We start from the raw sequence: 24008 nt of genomic DNA, 5'->3' as shown, positions 1-24008 counted from the left end.
TTATCATAAGACTTCATACTCAAAATTTCGCAAAGGTCAGGTGTGGGAGAGAAGGCAATCTGTCATCTAGCTTCCCAGTCGATAGGGGGGTTAGGCAGGGTTGCGTCTTGGCGCCAACCCTGTTCTGCCTTTACGTAAATGGAGTTATCTCCCACCTGGATGCGGTCCCCAACAGAGAAGCACCAAAGCTTGGTGGCATCAGGATATCAGCAATTATGTTAGCTGACGACACTCTCTTACTCGCTAAAACACCTATGGGTATTCAGCGAGTTTTAGAGGGTTTCGTCGCGTTTTGCTCTGATATGGGGTTGGAAATAAATACTGCCAAGACGAAATTTATGATTTTTAATCCTCCTAAGACAACCTGCCCAAATCCGGTCATAGATGGTGTGAGCCTAGAAAGAGTACAAACGTTTGAGTATCTGGGTTTGACTCTTAACGAGAATATGACCTGGGCTCAACACCAGACTAAATCTCAACTTAAGCTCACTCAAAAGGCAGGGGGGATCATTAAAATGTGGAATAAGTCGACGACAAAACCTATTGGGCCCCCCCTTGAAATTTATAAAACTCAGGCACGTGGGGCTATAATATATGGTGGTGAATTGTGGGGACACAAGTGTGCCCCTGCAATCACTGTCATGGAAAATAAGTTTCTTAGGCAGTTAGCTTCTCTGCCTATTAGTTCACCCATTCTCCCCCTCAGGCTTGATCTGGGAATAAGACCATTAAAAGAGGAATTGGGTCTGAAGCCTCTAACTTTTTGGAGGCGCTTATGGGTAACCCCTGAACTTTCTAGCTACAGGCAAGAGCTTAAGGAACTATTACAAATCCCACTTATATGGGAACTCCCCTGGCTAAAACACATAAAGCAGGAATTTGAGAGGCTGGGTTGTCCTTTGATGTGGACAAATCCGGAAGAGTAGAAATTTATCACGCAAAGACCTGGTCAACCGGTACCATGAGTATAATTTGTCTAGCTGTTTATTGAATGATCAAATGGGGATAATGTCCAGTACCTTTATATCATCGAAAGCCTATTATAAGATGGAGACTGTTTTGGATAACATTAGTCATAATGGTTTAAGGAAACTCTTTCTCCAATGGAGATACAACTCCCTACCAATAAGAGCCCTTACTAGTAGATGGTATCCATCTACCAGCAAAAACTGTCCAGCTTGCTCGGACGAGTTGGAGAATGATATCCATGTTATGTTTTTTTGTCCTTCCTACCTAAAGCCTAGGAAGATGTGGATCATTCCTCTATGTAGAAATTGGGGGATTAGGCACTGTTCACTTTCATATCGATTATTAAAAACTGACCTATCCCCGTTAACTGTTTTTGCTGTTAGTAAATTTTTAGCTGCCATGTGGAACATCAGAAGATGTCTTGTAGCAAAATGACTTTGCCTCCATTAATGTCTAGGGGCCTGAACCTTACAAATACGAGCTGCATTTCTGTTGATTTAATGCATAATTGATGAAATTGTTATGATTTTTTAATTCTTATGTTAAATTTTAATAATATGTAAAGATTTGTTCTGTAATGTATTGTTACTTCTTTTATGACTTTTTAAGTCGAAATAAAGATAATGATGATGATGGTAATAAGCGCTGGTGTAGACAATTAAGTGCTGGTGCCGAGCACTGGAAACCATCAGCTCAAGTTAAGCACTGGCTGGCGGTGCTTTCAGAGGAAACACTTTTGCAAATATATTACTTAAGCATAGTGTGGTAGTGCACTGTCATTTACCGATAGATTATTTGCCAGTGAAATGACCACTACATTTGCTCAGCCATACAGTTTTACTGATAAAAAGTGCACAAACGATAACGTGTGAAAATCGGGGTTCAGGAAATAAGTATATCTTGATTTGCTTTGATGCTATTAAAATCTTGGTTTCAGTCACACTTCAGATTTACAGCTTTAATGTGATTCATTTGTGCTTTCCAAACTGCTGAATTTAATATTCTGAAACATTTGTTCAGTACAAATACAGATATTTTGGTTTTATTGTGTTAGAAAAAAACTGACATCCTATAAACTTTCCTTTCATACTACTTGTGCCCTGCAAGACTGTCAAAGAGTTCACTTTACAAATTCTTCTCACTTTGTGGTCAGAGAAAGAAAAATAAACACCAATCTCTATGTTGGACAAGTGCCTTGCTGTGGCAAGCCTGACATGCGCACTTTAACCCTTTCCTACCTGCTTAATGTTAGGAGCGGGGATTTCAGCCACAGCCCCCTGGTGTCCTAGGGAGTGCTGGGCTGCCTGACCGAGCCAACGCCTTGTGCTGCTCTCATACTTCTTACTAACATAAACAGCAAGGGAGCAGCGTCGAGATTGGACATGCACCTAAGCCTCTCTAGTCATTCACGCATGAGGAAGCGGGGCCGGAAAGGCCGAGCTGCACAACAAAGCACGGAGGCAGCTCGGGGTTCGCAGAGAATATTATTCAGGTAAGAATCCTGCCGTCTTCCAAGGAAACAGGATATATTTTTTTTTATTATTGCATTTCTTCTGACCGAATGCTGTCAATCGCCATGCACCATTATAGGGAGAAGTGTAAATATTAGCATAATGACACAAAGTCTTCGCCAGATTCCCAATCCCTTGTTTTCTTCTTTGTGAGCCGGAATGTCTCAGCGCCACGACATGTTTGCGTTTTAACTTCACAACTGTTGTGTAGCACAGTTCAAAGGAACACGATCTATGCATGCGGTGCCGCCAATATTCGAATTCATTTATGCGTGACTTACGGATGATGAACTGCCATGTCTTATGTCAACTACATGAAAATTCAAACGGAGCGCTCACTTTGTCAAACTTGAGCCGTGAATAAATCTGTCCTGTTTTCGTTTAATTTTATGTGCTTGTGTTCCTGCTGCAATTAAAAGGACAAAACAATTCTCCAAGACCGATCATGAAGTTGAATAATTGTGGGGCTCTTTAAACTTTGTTCTTTCAATTTGAAGCACTTGTAATTTGTGTGCTCTGCACACACACAACCCCTTTATCTTATGACCCCATGATGCTCTGAACCGCATCCAGCCGACCCACAGAGACATTAATACTGGACTGCGGGTGCGCTCTGTTTTAGCATGCTACTTAAGTTTGAATTGGGAAATATTTTCATGTTTTGTTTGCAACCTACATCCGCATTGTTAATTAACGAGCTGCTTAATTAACAGCTCCTGCTTTGCTGTCTCTGGTTTCTGCTATTGTGCGCTTCGAACCCGTTTCCCAAAGGTTAGCCACTAGTTGTGCACGTAGAGCTCACACCTGACCATTCCCTATGAGCTTTGCTTGGAGGCGAGCTTCAAGGACTGCAGCTATATGTATGCTGTCTTACAGCAGCAAAACATACATAGGGCTTTTCATGTCACATAACTAGCGGAAGAAGCATCCATCTGATGAGAGCCAGTAGACCCAGAGATGCTTTGCTTAGCTGCATGTCCATGTCCTGAGCTACTTATAGTACTGTGCACATTCTACATAAATGTGTGCGTTTAGTAAGAGAAGTGCACTGTAGTTTTATTTTCAAGTATGAGCAGCATAAATCCTCAATTTAGATAGTGCCTCCCAACAAGTTTTGAAATGCTGACGAGCAGAACTTGCGTAATGTAGTATCTCTGTTTTGTTGGTCGGACATGTGGTGCTAAACCGATGTACGGATGTAACTTGGGGGGAACATAGTTTATTGTAACACTAAAGCACTGCACAAGAACTCTGCTCACATAGAACAGAGACTTTGAGCAGTAAATGCTTTATTCCTGTTCACGGCAAGTCCACGACAGTCCATATGGATAGACCCAGTGCACTTTCCATCAGCACCCCCAGGGCCAGAGTGCAAGAGTAGCATGTGCATCAGAGGAAAGGCTGGGATGTGTCCCAGTCCAGCCATGCACACTCCCCTCACAGCTGGATACCTCGACCCCTTTCTCTGCTCTTTACGGATGGCAATTCCAGTCCTGGAGCATTCACCACATTCTACCCTTTATTCAATTTTTAATGTGTTTAAATGTTTCAAGAGTACACATTTTTAATTGCTTTAAAACTCTTTTTGCTTTCTTAAATGAGCTTTAAAATGTACAATTTGCAAATTATTTTCTCAAGTGGAACCTGTAACGGTCTAGTTGTTTCAGGGTTGCCTTGAGTCGGCGGTGGTGTTCTTCCAGCGTCGCCGAGTGTATTAGGATATCATCACTTACGTTTATAACTCCTTGCAGGCCTGTCAATACCTCTTTTACCGCATTCTGGAATATCTCAGCAGCTGAGGATATCCCAAAGTTCAACCTCTTATATCTCCGCAGGCCTAGGTGTGTTGAGAATGTTGTGATGTATCTACTGTCTTTATCCAGCTTCAGTTGATGGTATCCCGCATTCAAATCTAGCTTGGAAAACCATTGCGATCCGTTCAAGTCTGCTAGGATGTCATCGACTGTTGGCGTCAAATGCCGTTCTCGTTTGATCGCTTGGTTGGGCATCCTCATGTCGATGCATATTCGGATTTTTCCTGGTTGGCGGGGTTTTTCGGCAATCACCATCGGGGACACCCACGGAGTCGGACCGGACACCTATTCTATTACTCCTTGCTGTTCGAGCTTCAGTAGTTCTTGTTCAACCAATGGTCTCAGGTGAAAAGGTATCCGCCGATGTCGTAGGGCTACTGGCTTGACTGCTGTGTCTATGTGTAGCTTTATGGGAGGCCTTTTTATGCTTCCTAGCCCCTGAAATAGTTGTGGGAATGACTCCAGGATATCCTCCGTTTGCAGGGTCTTCACAGCGTTAGCGAACATAACTAAATTGAGGTCTTCGGCTGTGTGGCTCCCAAGTAGAATGTCGGCCTCCTTGTCTACAACATGAAATGTCGTGGTGACCTCGTGATCTTCTGATTGTACGGCTACCACCATTTTCCTCTTTAGCGGGAGTGGTACCTGGCTTCCATATGTAAGGATTTTCACTTTGGAAGGTGCTAGCTGAGGTTTGGGTGTGAGTGCTTGGTAGTGTTGGTATCCCATGACATTTACAGATGCCCCTGTGTCTATTAGGGCAGTGACCGGTGTCCCAGCTATCTTGATGTCGCAGGTTGGCTGTGGACGACGCTGTCGTTTTAGGTCATTCACGAATGACACGAAGTGGCATTCTTCCTCTTCCTCCGTTGACGAATCCTCTAGGTATTGCCGATGCGCATGCCCTGGGTTGGGTGTTTTTGATTGTGTCGGGTCATCTATTGATAGCTGTTTCACCTGTCTGTACGGTGTCTTCCTCCCTGACGCTCCTCTCGGCCTTGCGCCTCCTCTGCACACACTTGCGAAGTGATTGGGTATGCCACACTTGGTACATGTCTTCCCTCGTGCCGGGCAGTTTTCTTGCGGGTGTTCCTCCTTTCCACAGTATCCGCACTGTGATCTTCGTGGCGTCCTGGTAGGCCACCTCCCTCGGGCTCCACGTGGCATTGTGCGCATCGCATCAGGTCGCTCAGTCTTGACAGTCACTGTCTGTTCGGTTGCTGCGTGTAGGGCGGCTTCCATTGCGGACGCACGGACATCTGAAAGCTCGTGTGATCTCGCCAAGATTAGGATATCTTCCAGTGCTATGCGGGGTTGGCGCAGGATGAGCGTCCTCAATGTCTTGTTTCGACACCCTTGAATCAATTGCGCCTGTGCTTCTTTGACCGGGTCATCCTCCGTACACGTGCTGGCTAGTTCTCGAAGACGGGCGTGGAATGCATCCATGGACTCACCGTCTCGCTGGCATGCTTGCCGCAATTTGAAACGCTCGTAATCTGGGTTAAGTTGGGGGTCAAAGTGTGCATTCAATGCCCTGACCGCTGCGTCATAGTCTGTTGCTGGCCCTGTGTTCGGCAGGTGTGCAAACAGTTTGTAGATTTCGTCCCCCGCAAAATGCAACAGGAGTGATCTTTTGACTTTGTCATCAGTTTCCCTCGTTGCTATGAAATAGTTATCAAGGCGGCCCAGCCATACCTTCCACCTGGGTGATGCCGTTGCGGGGTCAATCAGTTCACTGAACGGGGGTAGCGCGCTTACTTGTGAGTGGATGTGAGCTGCTGGTGGTGCTGGTGCAACTGGTTGCCTGCTTGTTCCTGCCGCCGCCTGATCTACCATGCTGAGCGCTTGCCCGATGTCATTCCGGATGAACTGCGCTTCTAGAGTCTCCCTTGACGTGGGGTGGCTCGTGCCTTGTCCTCCTGTGCTGTCTCAAGGGAGTATCTTCCCGTTAGCTGTGTTGGCTACAAGTTCGCTGGATATAGGTGCCAATGCTTGTTTCGTTTAACTTAGCAGGTCGGTGCTCCCACTGTTGCCCACAGATGGTGTTGTGGGTCTGTTCCTCCCCCACTACTGAGATTTATCAGAATAACTCGTGGAGTGGTCTCCTTGCCCTTGCCAATGCTTGTGCCTGTGATCATGTTTGTCCCTTCATGAATGTGAGGCCCAGGATGTAGGAATATATGATGCTGGAATGGTGTCCACCAACGCTGTACTCTCTGCCTTTGCCAATGCTTATTTGCCAATGTTTATTTATTTGTTATTTTTTTTTTCTTTCCCACTCTGAAGCCTCGCGTGGCTGTCGAAAGCACTTCCCCCAATGCTGGCAGCTTCGGTGCCCCGCTGAGCACGTGTCTCTTTCCGTCTTACCGGCACTCCGTTGACAACTGGGGAAGGCACGCGCAGGACGCGCGTGTGCGCTATTCCGCCGATCCTCTTCTCGGCAGCACTCGCGTCGACGGACGCTCATTCAGGGTGACCGCAATTCGCCGTGTGGTGCGATTTGGACACAGCGGACGGCCTGCTTCCTTCTCCAGGTGTCCTTGTCCTCCGTGTCCGCGTGTGTGTTGGACGCGCGCCTTTGCCCAGCGAGGTGCAAAATAGAGGGCTTGGCCACACCCCCGTCGCCAGTGTAAGGCCCCGATGTAGGGGCGCCGCGGCAGATATCAGCGCACAGGTATGGTGGGGCACGTGGTGATTGGGACGGACAAGGAATACACATGAGACAGGGGTACGGTTGTGGGACGGAAGGTCCTGAGCGACCTCCGCCCTTTTATTTATACTCTCTCTGGCCACGCCTGGCCAGAGAGTGATACAATGTGTGGGTGCTCTTCCGGGGCTGTAGGCTGCCAGAACAACTAGACCGTTACAGAACCCACCCCCCACACACGCAATCACTGGGTTGGACTTACTCACAACTTAATATTCATCCCCAACTTTTACACCCCACTTCTTTGAAATGTCACCCACCAGTCCACCACCACTGGACATTGAACCTCTGTATTGGGAAACACAGCAAATTTTACAAGATCAAAACCAAATTTGAATACATCTGTATTGCTCAGTCTCCTGCAGGGTTATTTTGGGGTGCTGCAGCCCACCACGCACCCCTACTTACCGCGCATATGCGTATTTCAGGCGCAGATGGAATCAGTCAGCTCTGTCCTGGACCCGATGGCGGTAACAATATACGGAATACACAAACTGCTCCGTGTATGCAGTTTGCACCGGGTGCGCTCTGCCTTTGGTTCAAAGCCAGCACTGTGGCAAAGAGAAAGTGAACAGATAGGACTTACTTTTTTCCTCCTATCATTTACAGCTTAGTATTTCGCTTTCTTTTCTACGTGACACTTGTGCAACGTCATAATATGTTCACCGTTTGTTAGTACGTTTTCACATGAATGTTGTCAGTTTAAAGTGCTTTCCTTCATCTCTGGCTAGAATTGTCAATCATGCCCGAGAGGCCTGCTTTTTATTAATCATGGGTCTGAGCTCACCTTTCCCTCTTCACAGTCCTTCTTACGAGGGCTGCAGTCCTCCGTGATTGATGCCCCTTCCGCAGTTTCACTGCACCCGGCTGAAGATCCTGCAGGAACATCAGTCTGCCGTCAGCCTGACCTAGTGTGTCCGGCAGACTTCATGTTTCTGTCTTTCTGGCCGCCCACTCTGTATCTGTCCTGTAGGGTACGGGGGAAGGGGGCTGCAGAGCCCCCCTGCTACTCTCTCTCTCTTGTATTTTCTGAGGCCAGCCTGCACTGCCGTCTGTGCTGCCAGCGATGAATAGGTTCTGCATGCAAAAGAACCTTGACCGTCTGAAGCCCACGGTGCAAGTGATCCGGGTCTGTGGCGCGTGAAGGAAGCTTGCCTTCCCGCTGCCTTGACAGGACCCAAGTGCATGATATGGAAGTCTATTCTTTCGCCTCGGCTGTGCCAACTTGTATGCAAGGGAATGCTGCTTCTCCTTCAGGAACATTGTGTGCCGTTCATGTCCGTGCGTGGGCTGCATGAGCCTGTCTGCTGTTAAGTGCAAGGACGGATGTGCATAATAAATAAATGACCGTAACGGTACTAAATATAGAAGGCAGAGTATTGATGGGACTGAATGTGGAAGGCAGAGTATTGATGGTACTAAATATGGAAGGCAGAGTATTGATGGTACTAAACATGGAAGGCAGAGTATTGATGGTACTAAATATGGAAGGCAGAGTATTGATGGGACTGAATGTGGAAGGCAGAGTATTCCTGGGACTAAAAATGGAAGGCAGAGTATTGATGGCCCTAAATATGGAAGGCAGAGTATTGATGGGACTGAATGTGGAAGGCAGAGTATTCCTGGGACTAAAAATGGAAGGCAGAGTATTGATGGTACTAAATATGGAAGTCAGAGTATTGATGGAACTAAATATGGAAGGCAGAGTATTGATGGAACTAAATATGGAAGGCAGAGTATTGATGGTACTAAATATGGAAGTCAGAGTATTTATGGAACTAAATATGGAAGGCAGAGTATTGATGGGAGTAAATATGAAAGTCAGAGTATTGATGGTACTAAATATGGAAGTCAGAGTATTTATGAAACTAAATATGGAAGGCAGAGTATTGATGGAACTAAATATGGAAGGTAGAGTATTGATGGAACTAAATATGGAAGGCAGAGTACTGACGGGACTGAATATGGAAGGTAGAGTATTGATGGGAGAGTATTGATGGTACTAAATATGGAAGTCAGAGTATTGATGGTACTAAATATGGAAGTCAGAGTATTTATGGAACTAAATATGGAAGTCAGAGTATTCATGGTACTAAATATGGAAGGCAGAGTAATGATGGTACTAAATATGGAAGTCAGAGTATTGATGGGACAAAATATGTGAGGCAAAGTATTCATGGGACTAAATATGGAAGTCAAAAGTATTCATGGGACTAAATATGGAAGGCAGAGTATTGATGGGACTAAATATGAAAGTCAGAGTATTCATGGGACTAAATATAGAAGGCAGAGTATTCATGGGACTAAATATGGAAGCCAGAGTATTGATGGGACTAAATATGGAAGTCAGAGTATTGATGGGACTAAACATAGAAGGCAGAGTATTGATGGGACTAAATATGGAAGCCAGAGTATTTATGGAACTAAATATGGAAGCCAGAGTATTGATGGGACTAAATATAGAAGTCAGAGTATTGATGGGACTAAATATAGAAGGCAGAGTATTGATGAGACTGAATATGGAAGGCAGAGTATTGATGGGACTAAATATGGAAGGCAGAGTAGTGATGTTGCTAAATATGGAAGGCAGAGTATTGATGACACTGAATATGGAAGGCTGTTACTAAATATGGAAGGCAGAGTAGTGATAGCACTAAATATGGAAGACTGGCACTAAATATGGAAGGCAGAGTATTGATGGTACTAAAAATGGAAGGCAGAGTATTGATGGGACTGAATATGGAAGGCAGAGTATTGATGGGACTAAATATGGAAGGCAGAGTATTGATGGTGCTAAATATGGGAGGCAGAGTATTTACGGGACTAAATATAGAAGGCAGAGTATTGATGGGACTAAATATGGAAGTCAGAGTATTCATGGGACTAAATATGGAAGGCAGAGTATTGATGGGACTAAATATGGAAGTCAGAGTATTCATGGGACTAAATATGGAAGGCAGAGTATTCATGGGACTAAATATGGAAGCCAGAGTTTTGATGGTACAAAATATAGAAGTAGAGTATTGATGGGACTAAATATGGAAGGCACAGTATTGATGGGACTAAATATAGAAGGCAGAGTATTAATGGGACTAAATATAGAAGGCAGAGTATTGATGGAACTGAATATGGAAGGCAGAGTATTGATGGGACTAAATATGGAAGGCAGAGTATTCATGGGACTAAATATGGAAGCCAGAGTTTTGATGGTACAAAATATAGAAGTAGAGTATTGATGGTACTAAATATGGAAGGCAGAGTAGTGATGGTACTAAATATGGAAGGCAGAGTATTGATGTTGCTAAATATGGAAGGCGGAGTATTGATGACACTAAATATGGAAGGCTGGCACTAAATATGGAAGGCAGAGTATTGATGACACTAAATATGGAAGGCTGGCACTGAATATGGAAGGCAGAGTAGTGATGTTGCTAAATATGGATGCAGAGTATTGATAGCACTAAATATGGAAGGCTGGCACTAAATATGGAAGGCAGAGTATTGATGGTACTAAATATGGAAGGCAGAGTATTGATGGGACTGAATATGGAAGGCAGAGTATTGATGGTACTAAGTATGGTACTTTCACTTAGGCTGCTTTCAGCGATGGGGCATGATGTTAGTCTTTGTCCTTTCTTTCAGAGCCCAGGCTGGACATATGTACATTACCCTGGAGTGTCTAAGGACTGAGTAGGCAGTCAGGTTATTATTTGTTCTAACCTAAGCCTGTATCAATGCAGGAACCAACCAACAGTCTTGACAAAGACAAATATGGTGACTATTTTTAGACAAATAGTAATCTTAGAAATAATCTCTTACAAAAGGAGGATGGCTCATATTATCTTTCCTGTAATTAGAGAGATATTGATGACTCATACCAGAGGTAAAAATTTCTTTTGAATCTTCTGAGCTGTAACCTTAGATTGGACACTTCCGTTGGGAAGTTTTTTCGCAAGATCGGAAGTCCACCTTCAGGAGGACCGGATACAGACTAAGTGAAAGTACCATACGGTAATTACCATTAAAATGAGCCTACACCGAGAGACAGCCTAAGTGAAAGTACCATACGGTAATTACCATTAAAATGAGTCTACATCGAGAGACAGAAAAGTTTAAAGTCACAACAGGCTTAACCTCTTCGCTGCTAGGCCTTTCCCCCCCCCTGTGCTAAGCCTTGTTTTGGCCATTTGAGGTAGTTCGCGTTTAGGCCCCTGTGGCTTTTTGACCACATAAGGTATCCACGCCAAATTTGCGTCCTTTTCTTCCAACATCCTGGGGATTCTAAAGATACCCAGGGTTTGTGGATTCCCCTGGAATAAAGCAAAAAACATTTGGGGGTGGGGGGAATGGGAAAAAAATGCTGCAAATAAAAGCATCTGGGTTTTTCCCTGCAAATGGTATCAAAAAAGAGTTTGTGTACCTGAAATCACCATTTTCCCAGCTTTTAGGGAATGACAGACTTTTGTCAGAAAACCAAAACGTTTTACACAGTTTTGGCAACTTGCTGGGACATAGCCTATATTTGCTATTTTTTGTGCTTTCAACCTCCTTCCAGTTAATGGTAGAAATGGGTATGAAAGCAATAATGGATCCTGGAAAGCTATACATTTTAGTAAAGTAGACAAAATTCTGAAATCAGCAAGGGGTCATTTGTGTAGATCCTTCAAGGTTTCTTTATAGAAACTAACAGTTAAATATAGGAAAAATTGAAAATTAGTTGAAAAAAACAGCCTTTTGTGTCAACGTTTTCTCATGTAACTTTTTCTAATTATGACAGCAATATACCGTTACATGCGCGGGATCTTACTGGTTGTGGGGATATATAGGACTTATGGGTTCACCAAGAACCCGACGAACCCAGAGCCAAAAACTGAGCAGCGTCTTGCAATGGTTTTTTATTATGTACCGGGTATATAGCAATTATTCTGAGAAAATGTATACATGGAAAAATTGGTATGAAAGACACCTATGTATTTCTGAAATGGAAACAAAATATGGAGCTTAGAAATAGTAGATATATGCACATTTCCGAAATTGGGAATACTCATACTAGCATGAGAATTATTGGTCATTTCTCAAAAGGACTCCTTTTTTACACATTGTCTTTCATTTGGAAGGCAGAAATGCATTGAAACTCAATAGGTAATAACAGTTGCATTACAAATCAGAATTACCCTAAGTCTCCTGATAAAAATGGTACCTCACTTGTGTTGGTAGGCACAGTGCCCACGACAGGAAACGGCTCAATACGCAACGTGAAAACACCACATTTTCACAATGAAAAATTTCCTTTTTTTTGCAAAGGGCCTAGCTGTCGTTTTTGAACCTAGCTCTGCCGGCATCTAGGGAAACCTAGCACACCTATACATTTTTTAAAACTAGACACCCAGGTAAATCCAGGATGGGGTTTTTTGACTGGCTCCCACCAGGTTCTGTTACCCAGAATCCCTTGCAAACCTAAAACATTGTAAAAAAAAAAAAAAAAACATTTTCCTCACATTTCCGTGGTGGAAAGTTCTGGAATCTGCGTGGATCCACAAATTTCCACCCACCCCGTGTTCCCCAAAGTCTTCTGAGCAAAATGGTACCTCACTTGTGTGGGTAGGCCTAGTGCCCGCGACAGGAAATGGCGCAAAACGCAACGTGGAGGCACCACAATTTCACAGTGAAAAATTAATCTTTTTTGGCAAAGTGCCTAGCTGTAGTTTTCGAACCCTAGCTCTGCCGGCACCTAGGGAAACCTAGCAAACCTATACATTTTTGAAAACTAGACACCCAGGGGAATTCAGGATGGGGTGACTTGACTGACTCTCACCTGGTTCTGTTACCCAGAATCCCTTGCAAACCTAATTTTCTTTTTTTTAAACCACATTGTCCTCACATTTCTGTGGAGGAATGTTCTGAAATCTGCGTGGATCAACAAATTCCCACCCACCCCGCGTTCCCCAAAGTCTTCTCAGAAAAATGGTACCTCACTTGCGTGGGTAGGCTTAGTGCCCACAACAGGAAACGGTGCAAAACGCAACGTGGATACACCACAATTTCACAGTGAAAAATGACCCTTTTTTGGCAAAGTGCCTAGCTGTAGTTTTTGAACCCTAGCTCTACCGGCACCTAGTCAAACCTAGCAAACTTATACATTTTTGAAAACTAGACACCAAGGGGAATCCAGATGGGGTGACTTGACTGGCTCCCACCAGGTTCTGTTACCCAGAATCCCTTGCAAACCTAAAAAATTGGCAAAAAAACACATTTGTCTCACATTTCCGTGGTGGTAAGTTCTGGAATCTGGGTGGATCCACACATTTTCACCCACCCCGCATTCTCCAAAGTCTCCCGAGAAAAATGGTACCTCACTTGCGTGGGTGGGGCAAGGGCCTGTGACTGTGAAGAGCCCAAAACATAGGGAATAAGGGTATCGCACCGAGAATTCTAAGCGCTACATTTTAAAAAAAATAAGTTTTTAGCCAATTCTGCATTGGACAGCCACACAAGTGAGGTATAATTTTACTCGGGACACTAAGGAGAACACTGTGGGATAGGACATTTTTGCCGGCACGGTGATTCCACGGAATAATATGTGGAAAATGTGTTTTTTTCAGCTAAATGTGAGGTTTGCATGGCATTCTGGGTAGGAAAACGTTGGGGGATCCATGCAAGCCATACCTCATTGGGCTCCCCTGGGTATCTAGTTTTCAGAAATGTTTGGGTTTGGTACTTTTCCAAGATGACCGCCAATCCCGGGCCCAAAATCTCAGGTGACCCCCCCCCCCCAAATCCAGGTAGTTTTCTTATAGGTAATTTTGAAGTCTCCACAGTACGATTTGGGCCATTTCCTGTTGCAGCCACTATGCCTACCCACACAAGTGAGGTACCATTTTTATCAGGAGACCTGGGGGAATGCTGGGTGGGAGGAAATTTGTGGATCCACACAGATTCCAGAACATTCCCACACAGAAATTTGAGAAAAAAGTGATTTTTTTCAACAAAATTTGAGGTTTGCAGGGGACTCCGAGTAGGAGAATGTTGGGGGACACACGCAAGCCATACCTCGCTGGACTCCCCCGGGTGTCTAGTTTCCAGAAATATGTGGGTTTGGTAGGTTTCCCTAGATGGCCGCCGAGCCCTGGGCCAAAAACTCATGGGACCCCCCTTGCAAAACCAGGTTGGTTTGTGATAGGTAATTTTGATGTCGCACCAATAGGTTTTGGGCCCTTACCTGCCGCAGGTAATTGGCCCACCCAAACAAGTGAGGTACCATTTCTATCGGGATACTTGGAGAAATGCTGTCGGTTGGAAATTTGGTGTTACTTTCTGCAGCGTGAAAATTTGAGCACAATAATGCAAGGAAAATATCACAGTCACATTTTGAGGTTTGCAGGACATTGTGGGTAAGATAACTTGTTGGGATCCACAAGAGGGATATCACCATGTACTCCCATGGGTGTTTAGTTTACGACAAAATGTACAGTTGGTAGGTTATTCTTAGATGAAATGTACACCTTGGTAGAGAGACTAAAAAGACAAAGATTACTGCACAGCCATCTATTCCTCAAGCACACAGACATACTGGTTGGATTTGGCACGAGGGCGAGTGATGGTTCAGTATATAACATTTTATTAACAAGAGATTTCACAAAAATGAAATGCACTGTCAATAATTGAAAGGACAAAAAACTGAACCAATGACTCGCAGCTCATGAGCTGTAAAGCCACGACAAAGGCACCAACCGCTTTACAGGCCATTCACACACCTTTCATACATGATACACACAAGACCATTCACACCACCAGGCACAAAACCAACACATTAAAACATTCACAAAAAGGGACAAGGTACACCCTGCTTGACAAAAACAGAAAATCATTTTTTTTCTACACAACCACCTATTCCTCAAGCACACATACATACTGGTTGGATTAGGCACGAGGGTGAGTGATGGTTCAGTATATACAGTTGTATTAAACAGAGATTTCACAAAAAAGAAATGCACTGTTAATAATTGAAAGGACGAGAAACTGAAACATTGACTCACAGCTCGTGAGCTGTAAAGCCATGACAAGGTACCAACCTCTTTACAGGCCATTCATACACCTTTCATACGTGTGACACATACAAAACCATTCACACCGCCAGCCGCGGGCCCAGCACATTACAACACTCACACCAGCAGACAGCGCCATTCAAGGGCCATCTCTTTCACATGCCCACATTCCTGACACAGCAACCACACCAGCTCACCGATTGCATGGAGTGGTGTTTGGCTAGCAGTGTGTGTAGTGACCAGCAGCTAGTCACTACTCACACACCGCCAGCCAAGTGCCAGTCCACGTACACCGCCAGCCGAGCACCAGTCCATGCACACCGCCAGCCAAGCGCCAGTCCACGCACACCACCAGCCAAGCACCAGTCCACGCACACCACCAGCCAAGCGCCAGTCCACACACACCGCCAGCCAAGCGCCAGTCCAAACACACCGCCAGCCAAGCACCAGTCCAAACACACCACCAGCCAAGCGCCAGTCCAAACACACCGTCAGCCAAGCGCCAGTCCAAACACACCGCCAGCCAAGCGCCAGTCCAAACACACCACCAGCCAAGCGCCAGTCCACGCACACTGCCAGCCAAGCGCCAGTCCACGCACACCGCCATCACATTTAGGATTTTTTTATACAAATAAGAAAACACAAACAAATTGAAAATAGATACAAATCTAACACAAATTCTGAAACGAAATACACTAAACAAATGCCAACCTTGAAACTGAACAAAAAATATTAAATAATAGAGACCAGGCAGTTCACTTTACCACTCATGGATGCTCCCAAACATTCTTTTGCGTGTGGTACATTCTAAAATAAGCAGGCACACAGCTCAGGATTAGAAGGACACTCGGGGCAGTACATACGAGTCTCCTTCCGTGTACCTCTTCGCCAACAGACTGTAGAGTCTGGGAAAGTCTTTTGAGGGTGTGGGAGGAATGTGATCAGGAAAGTGGAGATCTTTCAATCTAGCCACATCCTCCACCACTCCAACTCTAGGAACACTTGCCTGTTCCACTAAAACAAGGCTGCCTACTACAGACTCCTGTAACTTAGCAAAAGTCATCTTTGACTCAGGGCAAGAATCCTTGAAAACAACAAAAGCATTAAAGGTTTCCAAGTGGAAAAGATGGATAACCACCTTCTTATACCAAATGTAAGCCTTACAAAGAGCAGCGTAAGGTTCCAACCTCTGATCTACTCTGTCAACACCACCAAAGGTGCCTATTATAGTCTAAAATGCACACAGGTTTGCGCGCTTCAGCAACCTGACCCCAAACAGTCACAGGTGAAGTGCTTTCATCATGGATGGTAGTCAGTATGTAGACATCTCTCCTGTCTGAAAACTTCACAGCTAGAAGTTCCTCGCAACGCAACACACTGCACTGTCCCCGCACAAGCTTTTGACAAACAAGTTCCTTTGGGAAACCTTTATGGTTAGAGCGGATTGTGCCACAAGCAACAGTGTCCAATTTGGCCAATTCCCTGAACAATCACACACCAGTGTAGAAGTTATCTACATATAAATGGTGACCTTTGTTAAAAAGTCCTCTACCAAGTTCCCACACAATTTTCTCAGTCAATCCAAAAGTGGACGGACAACCAGGGGGGTTAAATCCTGGATTCCTTACCAGTGTAAACCCTGAAATTAGGGACATATCCAGTCCTACTGTCACACAGCATATACAGCTTAATTCCATAGTGTGCCCTCTTACTAGGAATGTATTGCCTAAACACCATATGACCCTTGAACAAGACCAAAGACTCATCCACTGCTATTTCTTTCCCTGGAGCATAGATCTCAGAAAATTGATCTACAAAGTGATCAGTGGCAGGCCGAATCTTAAAAAGATGGTCACACTCAGGGTGATCTTGTGGCAACGCTAAACCATTATCGACAAAATGCAGCATTCAAAGCAGAAGCAAATACCTGTCACGACTCATGACTGCCGTAAATATAGCCGTTGCCATCAAGGGACTAGTAGACCAATATGAAGACATTGATGGCTTCCTTAGCAAGCCCATCAAAAAAGTTTAACCCAAGAACTTCTTCATCTCTTCAAGATTTGTGGGAGTCCACCGGGTAGCTCTAGAATGGGGCTTAAGGCAGGCTCTGTTCTCCCTCAAAAACAGTTTGGCATACAAATTAGTCTGCTCAACAATCTCTGCCAAGAACACATCATCCATAAACAACTGAAAACCATTTATCGGCAAAAAGTTCTGTATTCACTCTCACACCCTGGAACACCAGTAAAGTCTGGCAATGCCGGCTGCACCATGCCTGGGGCAACCCAGAGGTCATCACTTCGAACTGGAAGCCTTGCAGCCCAAGGCTGCAGCCCAGATGCCTCTTGGCGCACTATCGGCACATCAATGTCCTCTTCTAACACAGGCACTTCATCCACACTAAGAGTAGCTTCATCCGCACTGAGAGTAGCTTCATCATCCGATGATGCTATGTGGAGAGAAAACTCACTGCCTGAATCTTCCCCTCCCACCTCTGCCTCAGAATCAGAGTCAGTCTCTGATCCATGGTCAGAGGAAGACTCAAAAAGCATACCAACAACCTGCTGAGCAGTAATCCTGCGGCTAGCCATTATCCTTACTAAGAAAGGAGACTGCACAAACAAGTCAACAACAACCAACACTGTGCAATATAGTAAGTAAAAAAATGTGTGCCTTTATCACAAAGATCTATATACTCAAAAACTATACGATTCACTTGCAAGAGACCGCTACACTCACCAGCACCTACTCTGCAGAGACAGCAAATACGATATCCCCATAAAAAACAAAAAATAATTACTTACAAAACAACAAAATACACATCGAGCACAAATGCAAAAGGTTTTTGACACTCAAAAAACAGAAGCCAAACATACTGCAATTATAACACCATTTGCAAAAAACACATTCATGCAGAGAAATTAAAAACATTTACATTGTACAAAAAAAAGTCTCTTACCAAACACATGCAACTACACAAACAGCAGAACCACCAGTAACTAAACCGCAACCTGGAACAGTCTAAAGAGCAAAAGCCTTGAACTAGAATAAAAAGGTAGAAATAAAGCATTACAATTGCAATACACAAGAAATAAAACAATTAACATTATAACATGCTATGTCACTACCCAAATGGGGGCACAAAAGGCCGAATAAACGGGCAGATCTGCCCCCAGGGGGGTCAGAATACACATAAAAAATATATATGTCCCCTGGAAGCGACCAATTTATTTATTTTTAAATCCTGACTCTAGTGGGCTTTTCTGCCCCCCGGGCCAGAAATGCCCAAAAATGCAGGTGATCTATCCCCGGGGGGGCAGAAAAGTCTTTAAAATTATTTAGGCCCATAAGGAAGCGACCCTTACCCAAGGGGTGGCTTCCATTTACAATTTAAAACACTCCCTTGTGTCTAGTGGGGTTTGTTTATATGGCAGAAAGGCCAAATAAACAAACCGATCTGCCCCCAGGGGGGCAGAATATACTTAAAAAAAAATATGGCCCCTGGAAGCGACCCCTTGCCCAAGGGGTTGCTTTCAGTTTAATAAAAACAAATTCCCTGGCTCTAGTGGGCTTTTCTGCCCCCCCGGGGCCAGAAACGCCAAATAAAATCAGGCGGTCTGTCCCCAGGGGGGGCAGAATATACTTTTCAAAATGATTTGACCCTTGGAAGCGACCCTTGCCCAAGGGGTCACTTCCATTTAAAAATAAACCAACTCCCTGGTGTCTGGTGGGGGCTTCTGCCCCCAAATAAAAATGTACTGTTAAAATAAATTGGGCCCCTGGAAGCGACCCTTGCCCAAGGGGTCGCTTCCAATCGGGAAAAAAAAACAATTCCCTGGCTCTAGTGGGCTTTTCTGCCCCCCCCCCCCCCCCCCGGTCCAGAAACAGCAAAAATCCGGCCGATCTGTCCCCGGGGGGGGGGGGGGGGTTTAGCAGGAAAGTCTAAAATAAACTTTCCCCCTTAGGAGGCGACCCTTGCCTCCAAAAAGATGTCCCTGGTGTCTAGGGGGGCATTCCTGGTGCACGATCGCGACGCTGTACACGATCGTGCACCAGGAAGGCGCTGCATTGAGACATCAGGGGAGAGGAAACACTGTTTCCTCTCCCCCGATGCCTCAATGTGCCCCCCCCAGCCCACCGGAGCTGGAAACAAGTGGTGTCAAGCGCCTCCAGCGCTTCCTGATGACATTGGCGCGCGTTGTGCGCACTGACGTCATGGGAATGCGTGGATGGGCTGGGGGTGGCAGCAGAAACCCTTCCGCTGCTATCCCCCTCTGTGGGGGCAAGATCGGAAACCCAGGGGGGTGCACCAGCGCTTCCCCCATGGGCTGTGCTCATGACGGAGCGGTTCCATCATGAGCACAGCCCAACCGATGCTCATGACGGAACCGCTCTGTCATAAGCATCGAAGGGGTTAACAATCTTTAATCTATTTATTTATTTAGACTTTTGAGACTCATACCACACCAGAGGCATAGGCAACATGTGACTGAGCGTCGCCCCGACTTGTTTACACTCCGGCTGGAGTGTTATACTGCAGTCCAGCATGATCAGTGTTATCAGGTATTGAAATGTACAAAGACACTCCTAGAGGCATAGCTGGTCACCATTTCATTATTTTCTCAAACTCACAATGTGGGCAACTTATCAGCATGTTCTGCATTCTTATCACACACAATAGGGGTGATGGTGGCACTGTGTGTCATTGTGTAGGCAGTATGCTTAATCATCAGACCGCTGGAAGACATAACAGCAAACAGGCATAGCATGTCAACTTTCCCCCTATGTGTGAGCATCAAACTGCAGTGGTTTTAGTGCTCTTCTTTCAATGTTCTGAGCTTCGTATCAATCGGGCCTAGGGTGGTTTATTTTGCCTGGTCCTTGCGAGACACCATCTAGCCCTGTGCCACTGGCCCTGCAGGATTACCAGTGGCTGGATTATGTGCAGATCAATGTATAATCTTCTAGGGACTGCCTGATAAGTAGACAATGCATAATCCTCATCTTTCTATCTTAGCTACCCTGAATTATGATCACTTTTCCTATCCCTAAGACACTGGTGATGGCTCTATGGTTGTTTATTTTGGTTTAAACAGGATGGTTACGTATTCATATTTTATGTATTTATATAGAGAATTGAGCGATAGCTCTAGGGTCAGTAAAGTAAAAAGATTTTTTTCTGTTACCTTGTGTCCTCAGATCCCCATCCATCCACCCGTACACATTTAGGAATTATTGGTCCTGATGAAGATGGAGTTCATCAGTTACTTCAATTGAAACGTACGTCGACCGGACAGTGTGACATCCCGGTTACCAGCAGAGCCACTGAGGGTTGATGGTTCACCCCTTTTGATTCCATCTGTGCATGCAGTGTTGTACTGGGGTGTGTATAAGTGCGTGTAGTATGTGTTAGTGATACGATCGACGAGTACATGAATGAAGTGTGAGTATGGGGCTGGTGTTTTTTTTGTCTGTTTTTTGATAAGAGTGGATTTTAGTGTTTCACGATGACATGTTTTTTGCTTATTGGATCTATATTTAATGCACTGAAGATATTTGTCAAATAACAAAATTAAACCAATCATGTACATGTACTGTTTTGCCAAATGAGGAACATTGTCTTAAATTATGTACTGCAATGAAAAATGGTTTCACTTTTTTTTTAACTAAACGATAAAGGAAAAATAAATGAATTTTGAAATATAAGTAACGCTTGGAGACATTTTGTGTAACAGCAGATGACCCATTCTATTGCTAAATGGTAGCTAGTAGCAAAGAAATATAGGTCAAGTGGGAGGCACTTTATTATTTAATTGTTCATTTCCCCTTACACCCAGACCTGTCCAGTTATCCCTTTTAGGGGGGCGCCTTTCTCATTCAGATTTTCTTTTGTCTTTACCTCCTGTGTCTTTGCTGTGTGTTGGACTCCGTTTTGCTGGTCTAGATGCTTTGGCACTTTGCAGCTGCTGTTCAGTGCCAAAGTGCAGGGGCACCCTTTGTAAATTGTTGTTATGGATTGGTGATTCCATGATTGGCCCATTTGATTTACTAGTCAGTCCCTATTACAGTGCACTGTGTGCCCAAGAGCTGTAAAGTAAATGCTGCTAATAGGCTTGCAGCACTGATTGTGTCACCTACATAAGCAGCCTTGCAACAAGGTATCAGGCCTGCCATTTCAGAGCCTGTGTGCAGTCTAGTACTGTCATGTCGACCTGGCAAGTGCACCCATGTGCCAGGCCCTAACCCTCCCTTTTCTTACATGTTAGTCACCCCTAAGGTAGGCCCAAGGTACCCCTGTGGGCAGGGTGCAGTGTATGCGAAAGGTAGGACATGCCCTGATGTGTGTGGCATGTCCTGATAGTGAAATACTGCCAATTTAGTTTTTCGCTATTGCAAGGCTACCTGTTCCCATATAATAGAATGGGGAGTTTGCTTATAACATCTTATAAACATAAGTACCCCTGGTAACAAGGTAGGGAAATAAAGTTTAGTATGCCTGAACTTAGAATGTTAAAATGCATCTTTTAGTGAGGGTGATTTTTACATTCTGTGTTTGAAAATACCACTTTTAGAAAGTAGGTATTTTCTTGCTTTAGCCATCCAGTGTGCCTCTGCTAGGATGTGTATCAACTGTCTGGCATTGGAGTGACAGGGGCTGGGGATGCACAGTGGCTCCATAGAGTCTGGATGCGTCAGAGATGGGCTGAATAGACCTGGGCTGCATTTAGAGTAGGGGGAGGAGATTTCCTTTCACCTGAATGGACCTGGTCTACCTTCCACCTGCTGGAAAGCTGCTCCAAAGAGGACAGAAATGGTTTTGACTGCGCACAGAGCTTCTCTGCCACCAGAGAACAAAGGATTTTATGGTATAAAAAGAGGGACGCAGACCCCAGACGTTTAGATCACTTCTGGGAAATCAAGAGGAACCTTAACTAAGGAGAAGAGCTGGAGAAACTGAGTAAGATTACTGCACCTGTGCTGTTAGCTGCCTGGGGTTGGACTGCAGTGGCTACTTTCTGCCAAGGTAAGGGAAAAGGACTTTGCTGTTTGCTGTGTCACCTGCTTGAGGCTTGAAACTGAGCTTGCCACCTGTTCCGAAGTCTCACGGACACAAAGACTTCACCACCAGCTCCCCTGAACTTCCTTGCTGGGAGCTCTGATCTGCTAAGAGGTTCCTGCTGGTGTTTTGGACCTCTGAAGGCTGTTTGCCGTTGGGAGCTGAAAGAGTAACGCAACTACAAGAAGCGTGACTCACCCGCACCTGTTTCTGAAGCCTCACCGAAGAAATCGCTGAACGTCGCATCGAGTGCACCGATCTACGAAGTCCGGGATCACAGCACCGATTCCAACGCAAGCCCTGCTGTAAGAACTTACGCATCATCCCAGATCGCCGCATCTCATCAAGGCACCAGGTCTGTTGCATTATTGGGGGAAGCAGTAAGAAACCAATGCATCATCTCCCCACACAGTAAGAAACCAATGCATCACCTACTCTCTGGTAAGGAACCGATGAATCACCTCCCCCAGAGCAAGGAACCGACGCATCACCTTCTCTGAGTGTAAGGAACCGACACATCACCTTCCCTGCGGCCCTTTTGGTTTGTGCGCGCAACGCATCCAAGGTACTTTGTGTGACAAGTATTGCATCTGAAAATTGCTTTGAACTGAACTATTTCTACCATTGGAAAGTCATATTTTTATTACTGTATTGTGGATTTTTGGATTAGATAAAGATTACTTATTTTTCTAAACTGGTGTGGTGTCCATTTGTAGTGTTTGCAACGTATTACTGTATGTGTTCACAAAGGCTTCACTCACTGCCTCTGAGATGAGCCTGGCTGCTCGTGTCAAGCTACCAAAGGGGTGAGCAGGGGTTATTACTTATTTTAGAAGTGTATCCCCCTTACCCTGACTAAAAGCAAGGGTCCCTATTTGGACAAAGGTACCTACCTCTACAAACTATAGACCCCCATTTCTAACAGACACCAACATGTTTGTTTCCAATTCCAGCGATGACTGGGAAACCAATAGCTCGTGGGTCACAATATGAAAGTCCCCATCTACCTCTTCACTTGTCATTTTCGCAAATGTTAAGATTTCAGACCTTGTAATTGTCCACATAAAGGGTTCCAGTCGAACTTTGTATTGCCATGAAATGCAATTCACAGCGTGCAAAGTAATTAATTTAATCCATTATTTCTCCCTGTTATGCTGTATAAAATAGTGCAAAACTTGGTTTCCAATGGAAAATAACCCAAAAGTAACACCAAGCACTGCTTTGCACTACTTAATATATCAAACACAAAAAAGTACTTTTTGTTTTGTCTCTCTGACCAGCCACAGGATGATACAAGTTTCAGTGGTCACTCTGTAATCAGAGAACATTTTTTGTTAATTGAAGGAATATCGATTTTTGAAAGCTTAGAAAAGTGTGGCAACTTGGAGCATGAGGAGTCTGATCCTGTTGTATTTTCCCAGGGTGGTTTCGGACGCAAAGAGTGAATTGGGACCAGCTCTTACTATGAGTTGCTGTTTGGACCATGTGATTTCAGAGGTGAAAAGTACCCTCTAACTCTTGGACCTTCATGAGTATCGGAGGATGGTCCCCAAAAACGACTAAAGAGGAACATAAATGTCAAAATAGGCATTTCATTGGCCATCTCTGAGCAGGGATGAATGAAGACTGGAAGACAGTGGCAGCCTGTCCATACAGGCGAAGGGGCAGGGCCTCTTCACTTTTTTCCGGAGAAGAGTGTCTATCAAGGTGACAACCTGACCGACACTCTTCTAGTTCAGGTCAGGCAGCCAGGAGCTAAACATGCTCTAAATGCGTGAATGACCTCCTCAACCTGGCAAAAGTGCCTTGAGGCCCTATCCTCATGAGGAGGGGGAGCATCACTGATTTACCGGACCTGGGCGCTTATGTTTTACGCCCTAAAGTGCCAGGGCGGAAGGTCAA

The 24008-nt window shown here is 44.8% G+C and overlaps 1 long non-coding RNA gene across 1 annotated transcript in view; it reads left to right on the top strand.

Annotated features, from left to right (window-relative positions):
• The first annotated feature begins 2274 nt into the window (after positions 1 to 2274).
• Positions 2275 to 24008, top strand: part of LOC146865798 (uncharacterized) — a 77465-nt gene continuing 55731 nt past the window's right edge. Inside the window, exons 1-2 of the long non-coding RNA XR_014976702.1 lie at positions 2275 to 2461; positions 20249 to 20432. This is a non-coding gene — a long non-coding RNA (uncharacterized LOC146865798). The remainder of the gene's footprint in view (positions 2462 to 20248; positions 20433 to 24008) is intronic.

This window comes from Triturus cristatus, chromosome 2_1 (genome assembly GCF_964204655.1).
Source record: "Triturus cristatus chromosome 2_1, aTriCri1.1, whole genome shotgun sequence".
NCBI lineage: Eukaryota > Metazoa > Chordata > Amphibia > Caudata > Salamandridae > Triturus > Triturus cristatus.
Note: the sequence above shows the minus strand (reverse complement) of the source record. Positions and strands in the feature narration are given on the sequence as shown.